Below are 21,545 nucleotides of genomic sequence, written 5' to 3'. Positions count from 1 at the left end.
ATTTTCCTCTGATTAGTGCAACTCTCATTGCAGACCTGAGTTGGCGGCCTGGTACGTCTCTCCTTTTGGCATGTCTTTTTAGCTCACCTGTTCGAAGAACAGAGAGCTATAGCAATACCCCCGGCGTGAGCGTGAGTGTGAGCGTGAAAATGTTAAATTTTTGGTGAAAGTTATTTCCTTTCTAATGTTTTTATCGACCACACTATTTTTTACTGATTACAATATACAAATACATATATTGCTTTAAAATTATTTGGATCAGACTTCACTGCAATGCTTTATAAAAAAATATTATTAGACTAGTCTTTTAAAAACGATAAATGCATAAACAGGCGAGCATTGGGTGGCTTCGACACCAGCTCTCTGGTTATTTTTCCATGTGATGCAAAACATTCATTCACGGAGGCAGAATAATCTGTTGAATGCCAATTCCTTATTATGGAGAACAGGTGTAACTGATGTACAAGCTGATTGATCACAGGTTCTTCACCTTGCTAGCATTAGGCTTGGCAGCTTGAAGAGCTAGCTTTCTCTGTGTGCTGTACTGTATGTGTCATGAGATGGTAAAAACCATAAGTGTTTTCACTTGGTAAAAGATGGTAAAAAGGGCAAGCTCAAGCATTAGTAGATCCAGGCACAGGCACCTACTAAGCATCCTCAATTATCTGAAAATGATGATATACTGTATGTACAATGCACATGCACACGTATTCATGTATGTATGTTGAAACTAAAATCTAATATATAAAGGTAATTCTAACCACTAACTCACTGACTCACTGATATTAAAGTTCGGTACCTTCAGGTGACGTAGAAAGCTGAAATTTCAATTGATGATGGACATCAAAGCCGATACAGTGGTAAAAGCCACAGAACCATCGGAAAGCATCTGTAAATGAAAACATAAATATTTTTTTTTTTTAAATGCAGATGATTGATCTGAGCCAATGCAGAAGCATGGTAATTTTATGTGCCGACGGACATCAAAGACAATACACTTGGAAAAATCACAGAACCATCAGAAAGCATCCGTAAATGAAAACATAAATAAATTTTAAAAAAAATGCAGGTGAGCGGCCCGAGACAATGGGGAAGCACTGTTCATTATTGCTTACAATGTGTAAGTATGTATATATTTACAAACCCTGAAAAACTTTGCTTAGGAGAGACGAAGTCAACAAACGTTTTCAGGCAGTTTTACATCCATTGAGACCACTTTACACAAATGTATATGTTACTGTTCTTGATAAAATGTTAACACCCATACTTTCATTGAGGTCATTCGCAAGTTCTCTCCTGGATTGTCGTCCATCAGGAGGAGAACATAACCAGAGGTACAGAGTGTTTCAAAAAAGTGGACTATTTCAGCAGCCTGATATTCTGTCATTTTTTTCTAATGCTATGCTCTTCTCTCTTGCAGGTTATGGTGGTGGTGTTGGTGGTGGTGGTGTGCCATTTCTAACAAGTCGTCAGTCGGACCCTATGTCAACTATGGTGTGCACAGTGGAAAAAAAGTGAAAATCATGACTTTGTGGTTTGAGACAAAATCCTATGTGCAGGTGCAGTGATGATACTGTTCGTATGACAATGCTCACACCCATAATGGACCTTTCGATGGGAGCATCCAGCGGGGGTTGTGGAGCACTTCCAAGCACATGGAAGCGTGAAAAATCAAAATTAAGGCAACAGTGGCTGCCGACCAAGTGTTACCAAGGAAACAAGGGAACATTGATCTTGCGAGAGATTCTGCTCTCAAAAGTCTTAAGAAATCCCACTGTCGGCGTTCCTGAGAACTGGCGATCTCAACCTTATCTGTGTGGCACATTCTCACTTCTGAACTCAAGCTCAACCCATACATCATATCTGTAAGGCATAAACTAATTTTGAATCACATGCAAGCCAAGTAACAATGTGTGATTGGTTAATGACTGAATGGAAAGGTACCCAAACCGGATAGACTCCTTGTGGTTCAGTGATGAAGAGTACACTTCCAATTAAATGGGGCTATCGACAATCACAACATCTTCTGGGCTGCTGAGCCTCCTAAGGAGGTGTCTGAGATGTCTCTCAAGGGCCCCAATCCATTTGCTTCTGTGCATTGAATGCCAGATGGGGTATGCTGGGACCGTATTGGTTTAAAGACACCAATGGTAAGATGGTAACAGTAAACGGCAAGTGGTCCTGTGAGGTCTTACGCTGATTCCACGCTGATCTCGCTCAACTACTGTCTCCAAACCAACTCAGACTTGCATGGTCCATGCAAAACAGTGCCCCACCGCACACTGCAGGTGAAACCATCGACTTGCTCCACCAGCTGTTTGTAAATTGTGTCATCAGCCTGGCACAACGCATGAGTGGGGGCCCCACAGCCCAGATTTGAATCCATTGGATTTTTTATTTTCAGTGCTGCCAAAGGTCAAGTTTACACCAACAAACCTCGAACCCTGGCTGCCCTGAAGCAGGAGGTGGAGGACTACTGTCAGACAATCACTCCAGCCACTTGCAGACGATTTGTGGAGAATTTTGGAGTCACGATCAAAGCCTGTTTGAACAAGAGGTGGAGCACACATTGAAAATGTCAATTACAAGCAGTATAATGAGCGTTTTGAAAATGACATGGTGTATGCTTTCCATCAAATGTATCACTGAATTTGCTACTTTTTGGAATTTCTCGACAATAAAACGTTCAAACAGTCCAGTTGTTTTTTGAAACGCCCTGTATTTAACGTGATGCTTGAGATTTTTGTCCTTCTTCCTCAACCACTTGAACATAAATGTGTCTTTCTTCCTCATCTTGCATGGCTGGCAGGATGGCCTAGAGGTAGGTACGCACACTCACCTCTAAACTGTCTAGCCTGGGTTTGAATCTTGGCCCAGCTATAACCCACCATCCTTAGTGTTTCACAGGCAGGGTGATTCATCAGTGTGTGCCATCCCTCAAATGGACGTTAGACTGGGTATCTCATCTGCCAGGATTAGTTTGTGGACATTAAAGATACCTCAGAATCCTTCATGAAGAGTATGCAAGCTATCGCTGGCACCCAGAACAAATTCCAAATCTTACCCTAACGTACAGAGGGCACTGCATCCATGGTACAGTCGTGCCCTCAGCCAATTAAGCTATTCCTCACCATTGTGCTACATACGAACGAAGATAAGTTTTGCATCCAGTTTTTTTGCTGAAACATGAAGTTGGGCTACAACCTGTCACATCGGGTGGCCATCAACAAGTCAACACTTTGTTTTCCATATGCTTGTCACTTGATATTTCCTTCCCAGGATCCATCGTTGTCACCAAACATTCACCACACTACAATTATATCAGTCTATACTTTCATTGTCCTTTTCTAGGTGTTGTACTGTACTTTGTGATTATTTGCATGACAACCAATCACAATGTGATTATATTATCACATGACTGTACGATGTAGCTTTTCAAGTTTACACATGCGGTACAACCTGATTGATGAAGAATGACAGACTATTGAATTTTTCTCTTTTTCTATTGGAAGCTTGGAACATGTCCTTGAATCCTGGCAATGTCACATTCTCACCTTGTTTCTGTAGCAGGATCATCAAACAAACCCACAATCAACCATAGCAAGACTCAAAAGATAGCTACCTTGTTAGTAGGGTGAATATACTGGTTCTAGCTCACTTTTCCCCATGTAAATGAATGGGGGATTTTCAGCGATTCCCTTTTTTTTCCCCTAAAAATAAACCCCCTTTTTATCCGTTTTTCCCTGCTGTGCAGGGGTTTGGCTTTTTGTGAGGCAATGTTTTATGGTCGGATGCCCTTCCTGGACGCCTCTTACAACACAGGGATATGGTACACCTATTCTAACCGGGGCATACACCGGGACCAGTATACTGGTACTCATTTCGCCGACCTCGGAAGGATGACAGGCTGAGTCAACCCCCTGGTGTTAATTCAGCAGCTGAGCGGGATTCGAACTCGGGACACTGGGATCCCAAGCCGCCACCCTAACCACTAAGCCAACACCAGGCTTTGTATATATATAACCAGGCTATCCCAAGGTATATTTATTTGTCTCCCCTTTAACCTGGAGGTTGATCAGCTCACTCATTGAACCTATAAAGATTTGTTCATTCTCAAATTCCTTCAATAGTTTAATTTTCTTTGCACAATAATCCCCATCTAAAATATTGACAAACAAAACATTTGAATCTTTATATTTTTTAAGATACCCCTTTTGTGCCATTACGAAATGATAAACTTCTCTTAATGATCTCATCTGACCACCTCCTGAGCCACATATCATTTTGAGATTATAGTAAATTGTTTTTTCATTGTTCAATTGATAACCATCAAAGTTTTCAGTCCATTCAAGGATATTCATTTTTTTCTTTACATCCTCTAACTTACTACTTTTTAAATTGATTCGCTTATTTGTTTTATTTACCTTTGTTTTAGTTATTTTTTCAATAAGACTTATTTGATATTTTTCACATTCATTATGTTTTCCATTTATATACCAAGACTGAGATTTTCTCCACTCTTTAGTTTGATTAATACTTGGTTTAACCATTTATATATTGTGAAAAAACGCGGCGGTAGCCCTTAAAAAACCCTAACCCTTCTTCCCATCGTTAAAACGCAATCTATTTTATACACTCTATCATACAATATCCATATGGAACACAATCTATTCCATTATCTAAAATAAATCTCTTATCATCAAAGGCTCCTAATGCCTTTTTATTTACTTCTTCACTATATATGTTATGTTTATAACTTCTTATTGTATTCATTTTCCTGTATTCTTCTTTCTTATTCATCAAACAATTATAATAATTTCTAAAAGTTATTGATTTCTTTATTACATATTTCTTTATTCCCTTTAACCTCTTATCAATCTGATCACCATACTTATAAGCATATGCCTTTGCTCTCAATCCAATAAACTCACTCATTACTTTTCCACCCAACTCATCCTTAAACTTACCAATAACCTTTTCATTCTTTTTGGAAAATAACTCACTCTTCTTGCTGAAATTACTTGTATCATATACTCCAATATTTTTCTTCATATCTTCATAAACATCATCAGTTTTTATATCTAGGATAAAACTATCAGTGTCCATATACAACAATGAAACATTTTCACCATACTCTTTCTTTAAGTCATTATACAAATAATCATACATCAATATCTTTGATAAATCAAGAACTGCTGTTCCAATATAAATTGGTTTATCCATTACAATACTTTCCTTTTTCATATGAATTGCAGAAAAGTTCTCTGAAAAAACCTCTTCTCTCTCAAAACTTGGTTTATTTATCAATCTCGAAGCTTCTTTCCAAGATGTTGCGAATCTAATGTTTTGCCTGTTTCTAACATTTTCCATAGTCTTTCCAAATACAGCATTATTCATTAATTTATAAAAGTCCCCTTCAAATTTTACTTTTGTATTTGCTCTCATATCTGTATTGAATTGAATATACTTTTTCACCCAAGGACTTTGTTTAAATTTTAAAACTCTATGAATTTTAGCTACTCTCAATCCTTCTCTCAAAAACTGTTTTAAGCTTCTCTGATGTAAAACATATCCCTCTTTATCATAGAATGTTGTTAATAACTTTTCTGTTGATTTGCCTTTAATATTAAAACTTTTATGATAATCACTGAACCATTCTTTCTTTGGGGTTTCTTTCTCACATGCAAAAGGAAGGTCTTTATGCTTATTATGAAGAACACTCGGGTACCTCAAATCAACTTCAAAATAATAACCTTCTTCTTCGTCATTCAATTCCTCTTGAGAAGAAATAACAATATTCATCAAAGCCTTTTCATAATCCTTTTCTTCCACCCACTCTAATTTACCATAAGGTAGAGATTGAGACATTGCCCATCCATACAAATTATTAGCATCAAAATACATCAAATAATTACTATCTTTTTCACTATCATAATTTGGAAGATATTTATTATTTGCTTTAGCATATCTTTTTGAACATACTTGTGATATTCCACCTCTCTTGGACTTCTCAATCATCAAAAGCATATCCACATCACTGATTAAATCTATATCTTGTTTTGTCATTTTCAACATTGCACTCCAAGCTAAACCAGGAGCTGTGAAATAGTGGGCAGGGTCTAATCCATAACAATTTTTATTATGACAGAGTGTTCTAAAAGCCTCAAACACATCAGCTAACAATAAAACATCTGTTTTTAGATATAAATCGTGATATTCTCCAAGGTTCTTTATCTTAAATAATTTCCATATTTCTTGTGCGTGTTTATATTCCTTATCACTTATCTCTTCTTCATAAAGGTTATTATAGAAACTTTCTTTTGATGGAAGTTGTGTTTCTTTAAATCTCATAAATGAATCCATATAATCATAAGGATAAATTCCCTTACTTGTAAGAATTTTCTCTTTACTTTGAATTTCATTCCTTGTTTGAATTTCCTCTCTCGTAAGAATTCCTTCTTTAATCAGAATTTCATCTTTAATCAGAATTTCCTCTTTAGTTAGAATTTCATTCATTGTTCGAATTTTCTTTATGATTAGAATTTCATCTTCAGTTAGAATTTCTTCATTAATTACAGTTTCCTCTTTACTTTGAATTCTCTCTTTAATCTGAATTTCCTCTTTAGTGAGAATTTCCTCTTTTGGAAAGAATGAATTAAGATTTGGAAAAGAGTCCGTGGAGCTTAGATTTGATGCGAGGTAGGCTAGTGGTGTTCCCATAAACTTGTAAGAATCTAGAAACCTAATACGAGTTAAAGGTTTTGTGAATATCATTTTTGAAAATGAAATATACTTTTGACTTGTGTTTGTTATGGCAGAAATATTCCCTGGTGTTTTTGAAAGTTCATTTATAAATAGATGTGTATCATAGTTGGCGCTGTTGTGAAGAAAGACTGGAATAAAAGAAGGTAATTTATAATTAAGATTACAACAGGAATGAGCGGGACCTCTATATTTACCAGTAAGATGACAATGGTCTCTAACTTTAGACTCCTTAATTTCCCCCTCACAAATATGACAGATATTGTTCATTCTAAATTCTAATTTTTCTTCTTTGGTTAATTTCATCGGTTCATTTGTTTCTTTCATTAATTTAGTGAGTCTTATACAATCCTTTTCTAATCGTTTTACAAACTCTTGTGAAGCATTTTTTCCACGATAATGTTCAAGTTTGTTATACTTTTCTCCAACAGATGATTTGATATAATAACAGAAACCACAAGGAATATGTTTTTGATATTTATTTGTATATGGTTCTTTTGGATTAGGAGAAGCAGTATTTATCTTTTTAAGGATACACTCAAAATCAGCGTATATCACAAATGGGTGCATGATAGATTTATTATAATCTTCAAAAGAAATCTTTTCACCAGGTTTAGGCATTGTAATTACAGCTGATTTATGATTACTACAATATTTTGAATGTTGTTCTAATCGTTCTTTTGTATGAAATGAATTAAGACATCGCTTACAAGGATATATTTTGTTTGCTGTTCTGAATACCTGAGAAGAGATTAATCTTGATAAATTATTGATGTATGTGTAATGTGAATTCTTTCCAACACTAAAATATAAAAGATCAATGTGTGTTTCTTCATTTTTATAGTTGTTTGAAATTTTTAATATTTGAACTTTGTTTGTATCCGTTAATCCATATACATTAATAGAAAGATTATTCTTTTTCTCAAATTTAGGAATATCTGTTAGTGGCATTGGGAATTTAAAATCTTTAATGTCCAAGGTATTCTCATATTTCATATATTGTTTTACTCTTTCTGAATTACATTTTGGTGGATGTAAGTGAGCAAGAACAGACCAGAGAAAACATTTATTATCATTGTTCTTAATATTAACAACTGCCTTCTTTAGTTTTATTTCTTTTGGTAATTCAATATAAGAAGAAGCTTTAAGAGGGTTTGATTTTAGAATGTGTATATCTAAAAAGATGATTTTTTAATATTGAATCCACTTCCTACCACTGTATTATCAACATCCTCCTCTTGTCTTGATAGTTCTTCATAAACCCCACTATTCAAAAAATCTTGAAATGATGTTATAAAATGAAGATCTGTTCTCATATAAGGAGTTTGTTCTTCATCTTGTCTTTTCATATTCATTTTCACTCCCATATAAAACTTTAAAGTTTTCATTTCTTTTAATGTCTTTTTAATAAAATTTTCAACATCAGGTTTCACTATTTCAATTGATTCAGCTATTGATGATGGACCGGGTTCTCCAAATTGAAAAATCCTTATTTTTATATGCCCTTTAAATGCCCCATCAGTGTTTTCAATATAATAGTCTCCCTTTACTTTAAACTCATTTTTCTTGTGTTTTTGTGATTGAAGATGTTTATTATAACTACTCTTCAAAACATCCTTTGAACAGATATCACAATGTTTTCTTTCCAACTCAAGAGGAGATATTTTATGAAACAGATTAAATGTGTGTTTGTTGGTTCGGAGGTGTTTTCTATAATGTTTATATTCGTGATTACAAACATCGCAGTACGTTGTATTCACCATATTTATAGAATAAAACTTTGCTTAAACTAAAATTTTCTTGATGAAAATTTCGTTTGTTTTACAGGTGAATCTGTGCTTAAAACCATTTTATCCTCCAACTTTTTCACTTAATAAATACAATGTTTCAAGACACAAAAGACAAGTTTCAATCAATCTCTTCATCTGTTAAAGATACTGAGAAATATGTCAAGGATGTAAAATTGAACAAAGATAAATATAACAACTATTGGATAAAAACTATTATGGTAAATAATATGAGTTCTTCAATTTCCTTCAGTGGAAGGGCTTTTAGTATACCTGGTAGAACATCAATTAAAGTATCTCTAACAAAAGTTTCTCCTCTCCTTCTAGTAATATATTCAAAACTAGAAAAAGCAATGAAACAAGAAAAAGTATCAAAGAACAAAAACCTTATGGATGAAGCTTTAGAAAGAAAAGATAAGACCATCTGTAATATGCAAGGAGAAATTTGTATTTTTTTCAACAACCCTAAAGATGTAAATCCTGATGAAATAAAGGATGTTAATATATCAGGTGAAATGACATTTCGTTCAATAGTAGTTAACGATAATTTTAAAATTACCTTTAATATAAAAAATGTTGTCGTTGAATCTGATAATGAAAAAAAGTATATCGATATCGATGGTAATATACAACTGAAAGTATAGATGAATTTCAGTTTAAGTAAAGTTTTACTTTATAAATATGCTAGACTTTCCTGATTCTCCATATGACAAATTTGAGAATTGTCCTGCGTGTGAAAGACGGGGATTAAACACAGAGTCAAAAGCCTATAAACAATGTATATTCTGTGATTATCTTCTAATTAATGATAATAAAAAATATAAAAAGGAAAATAATTCTTTTAGATTTACACCAAAAATGAATTACTTTACAAGATTGATTAGAGAAATGAATGTAAAGTATGAGGATGATAACACACCTTTCCTTACAAGGGAAGAAACTGAACGTATAAGAGAAATGTTCAAAGGATTGTTGTTGTATATTATTCATGGATGTAATTTTCAGGGAAATATCAACACAAGATATTGTATAAATAAAATAATGGATTATCTTGAAATTAAACCTGAACTTAGGATAAAATATAGAGTTTCTAAAAAAGCCAATAATAAATTAAATAACCTGTTTTTCAAATATATAAATGAATGATTTTTTACCTATTTGGGAAAATAAGATAAAATTTAACAACCATAAAAATCTCCCAAATTCATTAAGATGTCTCATAGTTGGTTCAAGTGGATGTGGAAAAACCTGCTTACTTTTAAAAATGCTCCTCACTCCCAACTTTTTAGATTATGACAATTTAATAATTTTCACAAAGTCGAGTTTTCAACCAGAGTATCAACTACTCTCACAAGGTTTTAATGCTGGTCTTCAAAAAGAAGATATAATCGGTTTATTTAAACGTCAAAAAAACCTCAATGATTATAACATTGAAGATATAATTCAACTATTTTGTGATACACAGAGATGTAAAAAGAAATCAAATCCTATAACTTGTATTCTTAGTGATAATACGGATGATATACCGTCTCCCCAAGATTTGGATAAATCAAAAAGAACCTCGTTATCTTTGATGATTGTGTTAATGAGAGAAACCAAACGGTAATGGACAGCTACTACACAAGAGGGAGACATTCTTCTTGTAATTGTATTTATCTTAGTCAATCGTACTTTCAACTTCCTCGTCGTTCCATCAGAAACAATGCTAATACTTTTATTTTATTCAAGTTAAATTCAATAGATATCAATAATTTTTGGAGAGATAATTGTTCTACATTATGTAGTAAAAAGAAATTTGAGGATTATATGAAGCACACGACTGAAAAATATAAATATATTGTTGTGAAACAAGATGAGATATTAAGGGATATATTTTTTGTTTTATAAACAATTACATATATAAATGACAACTATTATTATAAATCTTGTGGGTAAATCTGCTTCTGGAAAAAACTTTCATAAATCAAGGTTCTTGTGTAGTACAAATGAGAATATTGTAAATTTACTTAAAAAACACCCCGTGATACGCATTGTATCAACAACAACTAGAGCAATAAGACCTGGAGAAGTAAAAGGTGAAGATTATCACTATATTTCAGTGGAGGAACATATGCGATTGAGGAATGAAGGTCAAATGTTTGAGGAGGTTTCTCTTGGTACAACAAAATATTCACATTGTAAGAGTGAGTTAAGGAAACTAAAATCTGGTGGTGTTGGGATATTAGAAACTAATCCAGAAGGAACGAGACAAATTATTAAACATCTGAGTGGAGTGAAGATTTTATCATTCGGTTTTGATGTTGATGAAGAAACTCAACGCAAACGTATGAAAAGCAGAGATGCAAGTATTAGTGAAGAAGAAATTACAACTCGCATTAATGTTAATAAAGAATTTGATGAAATATTTAAAGAAAAGGATTTATTTGAACACATCTACTTGAATGATGAAGAAAAGGAAAATTTCCCTGTTGATCTTTACAATTCATTAAATGATATTTTACAATAAATAAATGGATGTAAAAGAAAGAGCAAGAAGATTTAAGGAACATCAAGAGTTGGTTTCAAAAGTTGTAAAACAACAGGAAGACATAAAGAAGAAACGCAGACAGAAACTAACGGGCGAAGAAGCATTTGAAAGAAAACAAGAGAAATTTTTTAAACCACTTTTAAAAACTTCCCAAGAAAAAATGAAAGATGTTTCCACAGTTCCCACAGTAGAATATACTCCCAGAAAGCTCCAAATGTTGAAAGATTTCAGTCAAATGACGGAGGAAGAATTAGAGCATATTGGAGAATTAGAACATGATGAAGGTTTATTTCAACAACTGGAAGAGATTAATCAACCCCTGATTATATTGTGAATGCTGTTCAAAACAATGAATATTCAGCGGATTCAAAAACCAAAGCAGGACTCATTCCAACAGAACAACCAGCAATATTTCATCTTGTTCAAGAAAAGGTATTGATATTTAATGATGAATTAAGGTTCTTAAGTTCTGCTCAACCCCTGTTAAACTAACTCCGAGATTAATGTTTCTTCTCACAAAAGATGGAAGACAAGGTTCAACTGTGAAGGATGAATCAAAGTATATTGATAAACCATTGGATATGGAAAATAATGATGATAGAGTATATATTGATTTGCTGAACACTCTAAATTATAAGGTTATTCTTTCTGGTAAAAGTAGGAAGAATGAGAAGGAGAAACACATTATTCAGGCTTTAAGTATCCTTGGTTCAGGTGTTAGTTTTCTTCCAAATGACCCATCGCAATTAGTTAATAGACTGTTATTGTTGTTAGGCAGTCAGAAGGCTGGAAATAACAATTGTTTTAATGAAGCATCAGCCATTTTAGACCAGTTGATGAACATGAAAATAATTAATAAATATCAATATAAAGACATTTTATCTCATATTAAATAAGATGAGAAGCACAATCCTTAGTTTCAATTTCACAACAAGCGACCACACATCTTCATTCCCATACCCACTACAACTTGACACAACAAAAGAATATGAGGCATCTTTATTGTCCATGGAAACTTATAATACCTTATTTAATATAACTGATAAAAATGACAAGTTTAGTTATAATCCCGGAAGTGGATACAAAACGATAACAGTCTCACCCGGAGCATATGAGATTTCTCAAATATCTTCCGAAATTGCTCGTCTTATGAAAGAACAGGGTGATGAACCAAAAAATATTGTTATAAACATTCAAAAACATACTTCAAAATCAACGATTAAAGTTAAAAATAACTACAAGGTTGATTTCACAATTGATAATTCATTTAGAGAGTTATTGGGTTTCTCCTCAAAAAAGATTGAAACTAATGGGACGTTTTACAGTGATAATGTCATTCAAATATCCTCAGGAATAAATTCGGTGTTAATTCACTGTGATTTGATTGATGGTGCTTATAATGATGGAAAAAAAACAAATACAATATTTTCATTCAGTGCATACTCAACCCCAATTGGTTATAAATTTAATATGGAACCTAAAAATTTGGTTTATCTACCTGTGTCAGGAAAAACCATACACAGAGTAAATTTTAGGATAACCGACCAAGATAATCGTGTGATTTCTTTTAATGGAGAAGTTATATCCATCAGAATTCACCTACGTGAAGTTTTCCAATAAATAAATACGATGGTTATTGTGAGGAAACACGAGTTGGGAAAATATAAAATAATTACAGGGGATGGGATGTTCCTTTCCCCATACTACAAGGGTGAAGGTATGTATCTTGGTAGAGGATACTATAAACCTAAGAGACAAAGGGGTGTTGGACATCAATTTAGAGGAGATGGGATAATTGATACTCTCATGGGTATTGGTTCAACTATTCTTAAACATAAAGATCTAATTGGTTCAACTGCTTCTGCTGTGGGAAATGTAGCAGGTGCTGTAAAGAGTATAAAAGATGCTCAGAAGGAATCTCATAAATTACAAGCAATAAAAGAAATTAAGAAAGGCAAAACTCAGTTGTCCCCCCAAGAACGACAGAAAATAATTCAAATACTTGGATCAGGGTTTCAAAAGTTTTAACATCTTTTTCCTAAATAAATACAAGTATGGAAGCAATTGATAGTATCTATGATTTGGATGATACTATTATTATCTCAAACTCCACTAAAAAAGAAGATTACTTCAAGGTAAATGCAATAACTGGAACAGACTGGAATACGAATGGTACAAAAAGTTTTGAAATAAATAATCAACAAACCTATTTGAATCTCTCCGAAAGTTTCTTGTTGTGTAAATTTAAATTCACTAAAGCTGGGAATAACACAAACGCTACACTTGTAAATGATTTCTTCTGGAAAATGTTTGATAGTGTGCGTTTGTATATTGGAACACAAGAAGTTGAAGCGGTTGATTATGTCTCTGCTGTATCTGAAATGATAAAATTTACACTCTATACATTCAGTGATAGAATGGGAAAGGGGTCTGTCGAAGGTTTTATTCCTGATATGTCAACGGGAACAAACACAGACCCTGGATATATTCAAAGGAAAGGAGCGTATAATGATGATACAAAAGCAGAAAATAGTTTTACTGTGGCGGTTCCTCTTAAAGGTATATTTGGATTTTGTGATCATGATAAAGTTCTGTATGGTCTTAAAATTAGATTTCAACTACAAAGGAATGATAATGAAAATAGATTGCTTTTTGGTGTTGGTAATGCTTTTGGTGATCAGAATAAATTTGTAATTGAGGAGATGAGTTGGTATATCAGTGAATATACTCCTAATCTTAAAACAGAAGAGATGTTGAATCGAAGACTTAACTCAAAGAAACCACTCAGTGTATCATACCTCAAAAGAAGATGTCAACACGTTAAACTCAATCAAACTACTTACACGTGGAATTTGGGTGTTCTGGAAGGAAAGCCACGATATCTGTGGATCATTTTTAAAAAGCCAGATGGTGATACTGCGACTGATAAGAATAATGCATTGAGTGATAATGCTAAGGTGAAACAACTTCGCGTTTCTCTAGATGGAACATTTTATCCACGAGATAGATTGGAAATTAATTGGGAAAAAAATGATTTTGCTGAAGCATACAAGTCTTACCAAAAGGTGTGTGAAAGTAATGGAAATAAAGAACCTATTTTGGATATGACAGCATTTAAAAGTTTGTATACAATCTATGCGTTTGACCTGAGCGCGCAAAAGGAAACTATAAAGTCTAATCGAGTGGATACTTCCCTATACATTGAAAGAGGAGAGAGTGAAGAAGTTGATACATATTGTTTGCTTTTGGAAGAAACAGAATTGCAGATTAATACAGATAATGGTGTGATGATTAGTCTCACATAATTTTTTGTTAAATAAATGAGTGGCAAAGTACCAACTGGGGTATATGTTAATCAAATCAATCTTCATAAACTATCATCTTGTGTTCAAAATCAAAAGCCTTGTACGATTAACGTTAATACAATTCAGAGAAAAGGAGCAGTAAGAATTGATGTTTTGCTCACAAGAGAACAGGTTAAAATCTTGAATGACACTGGCTCACTTAAAATTAAAATGACAAAACCAATGTTGAAAAAATATTCAATAAGAGAGACGAGTGGAGGATTTCTCCCATTTCTAATTCCTTTATTTGCTGGTTTAAGTGCGGTTGGAGCATTGACGGGTGGTATTTCAACAGCGGTGAAAACTGCCAACGAAAGGAAGGCTCAACTCCAGGCTCAAAAAGAATTGGAAAGACATAACAAAGAGTTGGAGAAACAAATTAGTGGAAGTGGCGTAATTGTAGATTTTGCTGAAAAACTTGAAGGTCTGCCTGATAAAGCGAGATTGTTAGTTGGAGATATGCTTTCTTCTATTGCACAAGCAGGTGTAAAATTAACGAAAAGAGGTAATGGATTATATCTTTCTAATAAATAAATGAGCATTGATGAGTGGTTGAAAGAATTTGGAAAGAATACAACATCAAATTTACAACTTGCCAAATATTGTAAGAAATTAAAAATTCAAAATGTGGTTATTTGTATGAGAGATGAATTAACAAATGTGCCGAAACATACAAAGAATATTATTATGAACTTAGAAGATAATAATGGGAACGGTTCTCATTGGGTTTGTATTTTTAATAATCAAGACAAATATTATTTTGATAGTTTTGGTCTTCCACCACCTGTTGAAGTCATAAAATTCTTACAGAATGGTGTTTATCAAACATTTCAAGTCCAAGAATTAAATTCCAAGTGTTGTGGTCAATTATGTCTATATGTGTTATTTCAACTCAACAAAAATAAAAAATTTTATGATATTATTTTTAATCTAATATAAATGACTTATGTTGGTAAAGATGGTTCTATCTTTGGTGTATCTCAAGAACTGGATATTGATTTATCAAATTATTATACAAAGGCACAGGCTGAACGACATAAATATAATATAAACAAAAATATTAACATGAAAAATGCTTATAAATTAAAAAATTATCCAAGCCCAACTGACGCGAATGACTTGGTGAGATTAAGCGATTTATCACAATATATATACTTGAATAAAACGGCTGTGTATTCCAAAGATACAGAAGTGTTGATATTATCTCCAGGTCATACAGAATTCACAGTTCGAATTAAAATAAATTTTTATAAAGAAGGGCGTATCGTTTGTATGAGAATAGAACAATGGGGGTATGATATGAATGATTTAGGGTATAATTGGTCATTTAAAATTAACCTCGAAGACCTGGAACAATTAAATCAGTCTCGTAAGGAAGAATATTATCCACTTGGTATCGAGAATGAGTTTTGTGGGTCCACGATTAGTAAACAACAAATAAAATAATTTAATAAGGGTAAATATAATAATGGTTTTGCCCTTGTTTATCTCATGAAAACAGAAAAAACAGGATTATATATAATAAGTAAGGAAATACAAAATGATTTAACTATGGGAAGATGGGGAGGTGTTTCGTGCCATAATATTATTCTAACATATATTTCTAATACATAAATGACAGCAAGAAGGCTTCAAGAAAATTATCATTTCTGTGTCCAAGCATACCTTCAAGAAAAGGGTATTCGGTATTTTAATAAATATGTTCTACAACATAAGAATGAGGTATTTTCAATAAAAGATTGGCATTATGCTGATGTTGATAAACCGACAACTTTAGATTTAATTAGAATGTTAAATAATGAAAAAATTATAAAGTTAAGAAAAGGTAAGGCTCTTTTAGAAATTCAAAAGAAATTTTATTGGTTTCCTGTTGTAAAAAATTATTTTCGATGCAGGAATAACAAGAAATCCTGATGAATATATGTATAATATTCTATGGGGTGTAAACGATTCAAGGATAGTAAGGGATGAGGAAGGAGTTGAAGAAGAGAGGGAAGAGGAGGAAAAGGAGAATGAGGAGAGGGAGAAGAAAGAGAAGGAGGAAAAGGAGAAGAAAGAGAAGGAGGAAAAAGAGAAGAGAGAGAAGGAGGAGAGGGAGAAGAGGGAGAAGGGGGGAAGAGAGAAGAGAGAGAGGGAGGAGAGGGAGGAGAGAGCGAGACAAAATAAATATCAAAATATGGAAACCAGTGAGATTCAAAAAGATTGGCGGTATTACAGAAAATAACTCAACCCACCGAGGAGGAAAACAAAGAATTGACAAGTCTATTTGCAATATTTTCTTCAAGACTATTGACATCGTCAAGCTATTCATTTTAATTCAAGTTTTTCTTAAATAAATGGAGGAGAGAGTGAAGGCATTTCTTAGGATTCTTTATGTTTTAAAAATTAAGATTCAAATGTGCATGTTGGAAACTAAAAGGTTTTTGCACTCTGCAGGACTTTTTCACATAAATAAATGAGTTATTGTCTCAAATGTAAAAAGAAAACTAATACTAAAAATATTTCATATATTAAAAGTAAAAATAACAGGGTTATCCAAAAAGGTATATGTTCGGTGTGTGGTTCAAAAAAAAAATCAATTTATCTCCAAACACAAACTCGGAGGAGATATACAAAAGTTTTTATCAGGAAGTAAATTTACAACTACTGGAATACCAGGGGAATTACATCTTCCAGGGTATTCTTTCTGTGGTCCAGGCACAAACTTGGATAAAAGATTAGATGAGGCAGACAATCCTAAATCCTGGAGTAAACCAATCAATAGAGTTGATGAAGTGTGCATGAGACACGATATTGATTATGGGAATACCACAACGTTGGAAGAAAAGCATGAAGCCGATAGAGAAATGTTGTATAATTTGTCTCTGATACAAAATCCAACCTTGAGAGAAAAAGTTGATAGGTTCATCGTGAAGAAGATGATTAGTGCTAAATTGAAACTTGGACTTGGAAATTCAAAAAACTCATAGGCTCTAATGATGCCATTAAGACTGAAGAGCAATTAGCTGATGAATTACATAAACCAATATTCACAAAGTTTCAGAGAAGGAAAGTTTATTCCAAGGAAGTTGATTATATCTGGTCTGCTGATTTGATTGAACTCAATAATGATAAGGGGTACAAGTATGCTTTAACCGTTATTGATTTGAGGAGTAGATATGCGTGGGTTGTCCCTTTAAAAAACAAAACAGGTAATACTCTTATGTTAGCTTTTCAACAGATATTTAATAAAAGTAAGAGAAAACCTAAAAAATTGTGGACTGATGAGGGTAGAGAGTTTTATAACAAGACATTTATGAATTTTCTAAAAAATAACAGTATTACATTATACAGTACCTTTAATGAAGGGAAGGCAGTTGTTGTTGAACGTTTTAATCGTACCTTAAAAGAGAGACTATATAAAAAATTCACACAACTCGGTTCACAACAATGGTTATCTTTTATTCAGGATATTGTGGATAAGTATAATGACACGATTCACACGTCAACGAATATGAAGCCATCAGAAACATTTACAAAATTAAAATATGAAAAAGAGATTAATGTCAGAAAACCTAAGTTCAAAGTTGGTGATATCGTAAGAATATATAGGTGGAAATCTCATTTTGAAAAGGGTTTTACTGAACGATGGACGAAAGAACTTTTTAAAATTGTTGATGTAATAGATACAGTTCCTTGGACTTATAAAATATATGATTTGGAAGGGGAAGAGATTTTAGGTTCATTTTATTCACAGGAATTACAAAAGACAAAGATAAATTGAAATTTTTTGACTCCGCCCCTTTTTGACTCCACCCACACAAGCCCCACCCACACAAACCCCGCCCACACAAGCCCCACACAAACCCACCACACACAAACCCCACACAAGCTCCAATAAATTGAAATTTTTGACTCCGCCCCTTTTTGACTCCACCCACACAAGCCCCACCCACATAAACCCCTCCTACACAAACCCCACACAAGCTCCACACAAGCTCCACACAAGCTCCACACAAGCTCCACACAAGCTCCACACACACACAAGCTCCACCCATATTCACATAATTAGTGATTAGTTAATTAGTTCCCCCACACACAACATGTTTATTTAATTAAAAAATTATCCACCCATCCACACAAGCTCCACTCATCCACCCATCCACCCATCTCTCCACCCATCCATTGATCCACACAAACCTCATCCACATTCGCCCCTGCCCACATAAACCCTGCCCACATCAACCCCTCCCACATAAGTCCTGTCTACACAAGCTCCACACAAAAACTCCACACACATAAAGCCTGTCCACATAAACCCCTCCCACACAAGCTCCACCCACATAAACCCCGCCCACATAAGCCCCACCCACATAAACCCCTCCCACACAAGCCCCACCCACATAAACCCCGCCCACACACACCCCGCCCACACAAGCCCCACCCCCCCCATCCCCCCCGTGCGCCCCCCACCCTTGACCCACCACCCCCCTCATCCCCCCCCCCCCCCTTCCCCCCACCCACCCAAGGGGAGGGGAGGGATGGGATGAGGGGGTGATGGGTCATTGGGGGGGCGCACCTACCCTCCCTTCATGTTTTGATCCTCTTCTTGTAATTCAGAATCAAGTAATTGTATACAAAACAAATATAATTTATTAATATTGAAAATATTAAATATTCATTTGCGAGAATGTATAATCTTTCCCAGCAATCTTCTCCAGATGTCTTGTGATTTCGAAACTCAGACACCATATTCTGTTTTGAAACAAAAAGTGGATAATAATTACATGGTAATATGAGTAAGCCTCGTTGACCACTGAATTAACACACCAGGAGGCCGACTCAGCCTGTCATCCTTTCAAGGTCAATAAAATTAATTCCAGTGTACTGACAAAACCGCGTTCAAACTAATAATGCAACCAACATTAGACGACATTCTAAAGAGAGAGTGATATTAATAATAATTCAGAAATATTTACCTCCAGAAAATCATGTGTTGTACAAGATTGCTTCAACAGCTGATGTTGTGCGATAGTGCTGAAAAAAAAAAAATAAGTCAAGGGTATAGATGAAGAGACAGACAGACAGGGAAAGCAACACACGCACACACACACACACACACACACACACACACACACACGCACACACACACACACACACACACACACACACACACACGCACACACGCACGCACGCACGCACGCACGCACGCACACACACACATAGACACACGTGTCTCACCATTGGTTTAATTCATTCGAGATCAGAGACCAGTCATTATAAATCATTGATCTCTTCAATAAGAGCAGAGAGAGGTAGGTAGGAAGACAGACACACACACACGTGTCTCACCATTGGTTTAATTCCTTCGAGATGATAGGACGTGATAAGACTTCGTGCCACTCATTGAAAATGTCTTTCAATTCTCTTCTAAAATCATTGATCTCTTCAATAAGAGTATTAATTTCATGAACCACGTCGTGATACGTAAACTCAATTTCTTCCAATGCCCTGTCAGGGAAAAAAAATATATATATATATATCAGAATTATCATGATTTAATTAATAATCATTTGCTTCATCGTTCAAAGAGAAAACCAAACAAACTTACCAACTCTGTAGTAAGCTTTTGCCTTCATCGGAAGAGAGATCATCCATGTCTCAGTTGTAAAAATGAAAATCCTGTCTGGCAGAAACTTTGTCTGGTGAATCACTTATAAGGCTTACAATGAGGAAATTCCCTAAACATTGGGTGCGGCCACAGGAAATGACAGCTTGGAAAATAACTAGGCGGTTGTATGAATCATTTACAAAACATACTTAAAATGGTTTTGATTCAAATGTTTTCAGTTCGTGTTCTGAGATAAAATATAAACACGAGACCTTGTCTCACAGAATAGTTCCTATTTTTTCACAGCATGACTGTCTAAAACCACACAGCACGACCGTGTCAAAAAACACTTCCTCATTTTCACGGCATGAACTGAAAACATTTGAAACAAAACTTTTTTATGGCGTGGTTTATACACAAAAATGATTTGCAACTCGGGCGGTGGTCAGATGAGATCATTAAGAGAAGTTTATCATTTCGTAATGGCACAAAAGGGGTATCTTAAAAAATATAAAGATTCAAATGTTTTGTTTGTCAATATTTTAGATGGGGATTATTGTGCAAAGAAAATTAAACTATTGAAGGAATTTGAGAATGAACAAATCTTTATAGGTTCAATGAGTGAGCTGTTCAACCCCCAGGTTAAAGGGGAGACAAATAAATATACCTTGGGATAGCCTGGTTATATATATATACAAAGCCTGGTGTTGGCTTAGTGGTTAGGGTGGCGGCTTGGGATCCCAGTGTCCCGAGTTCGAATCCCGCTCAGCTGCTGAATTAACACCAGGGGGTTGACTCAGCCTGTCATCCTTCCGAGGTCGGCGAAATGAGTACCAGTATACTGGTCCCGGTGTATGCCCCGGTTAGAATAGGTGTACCATATCCCTGTGTTGTAAGAGGCGTCCAGGAAGGGCATCCGACCATAAAACATTGCCTCACAAAAAGCCAAACCCCTGCACAGCAGGGAAAAACGGATAAAAAGGGGGTTTATTTTTAGGGGAAAAAAAAGGGAATCGCTGAAAATCCCCCATTCATTTACATGGGGAAAAGTGAGCTAGAACCAGTATATTCACCCTACTCTTGTTGCATTAGTAACTTCAGTAACAATATGTCTTTTATTTCTCTGACAGCCAATGCCCTGAAATGAGCAACATGTTTTTCACACTTAATATCAGTGGAGCTTTAAAATTCTAAATATCGAGCATTGCCTACTTCCCAAAATATACCAAAATCTGAGGAATTGAGAATTGCCACCATGTTGCTATGGCTTTTATTATCATTTTCATTTAGAAAATGGAATTTGATTGCTTTCCGACGTCCTGGTTTGTTTGAGTTTGTCATATTTTGCCAATGGTGATCGACCTTGAGAAATTCCTCTGCAAGATAAGATACGGCTGAATAGCAAAGGCCCGAATTAAATGAGTTGCATTATCACTTGAAGCGTGAATGCCAAACCAAACTAAACCCAATAAATCCCCGACAGCACTATCGAACAAGATCCGGTATCATTGACAGATGAAAACAAAAGCTTCTCA

The 21,545-nt window shown here is 34.6% G+C and overlaps 2 long non-coding RNA genes across 4 annotated transcripts in view; one reads left to right on the top strand and one right to left on the bottom strand.

The window, feature by feature from the left end:
- Positions 1–2,692, top strand: part of LOC147034061 (uncharacterized) — an 81,762-nt gene extending 79,070 nt beyond the window's left edge. For all 3 annotated transcript variants that reach the window (XR_015056707.1, XR_015056709.1, XR_015056705.1), the window contains exons 2-3: positions 1–131; positions 1,421–2,692. The exon at positions 1–131 is cut by the window's left edge and continues 960 nt beyond it. This is a non-coding gene — a long non-coding RNA (uncharacterized LOC147034061). The remainder of the gene's footprint in view (positions 132–1,420) is intronic.
- A 16,241-nt stretch (positions 2,693–18,933) lies between these two features.
- Positions 18,934–21,087, bottom strand: LOC147034060 (uncharacterized). The gene is made up of 3 exons (XR_015056701.1): positions 19,752–21,087; positions 19,379–19,436; positions 18,934–19,154 (listed from the first exon to the last, which is right to left on the bottom strand). It is a non-coding gene; the product is annotated as an uncharacterized LOC147034060 (long non-coding RNA).
- Positions 21,088–21,545: the final 458 nt, after the last annotated feature.

The sequence above is a fragment of the Eptatretus burgeri genome, chromosome 1, assembly GCF_056783735.1.
Source record: "Eptatretus burgeri isolate ZD-2024b chromosome 1, Ebu_testis_v1, whole genome shotgun sequence".
Lineage (NCBI taxonomy): Eukaryota > Metazoa > Chordata > Myxini > Myxiniformes > Myxinidae > Eptatretus > Eptatretus burgeri.
Note: the sequence above shows the minus strand (reverse complement) of the source record. Positions and strands in the feature narration are given on the sequence as shown.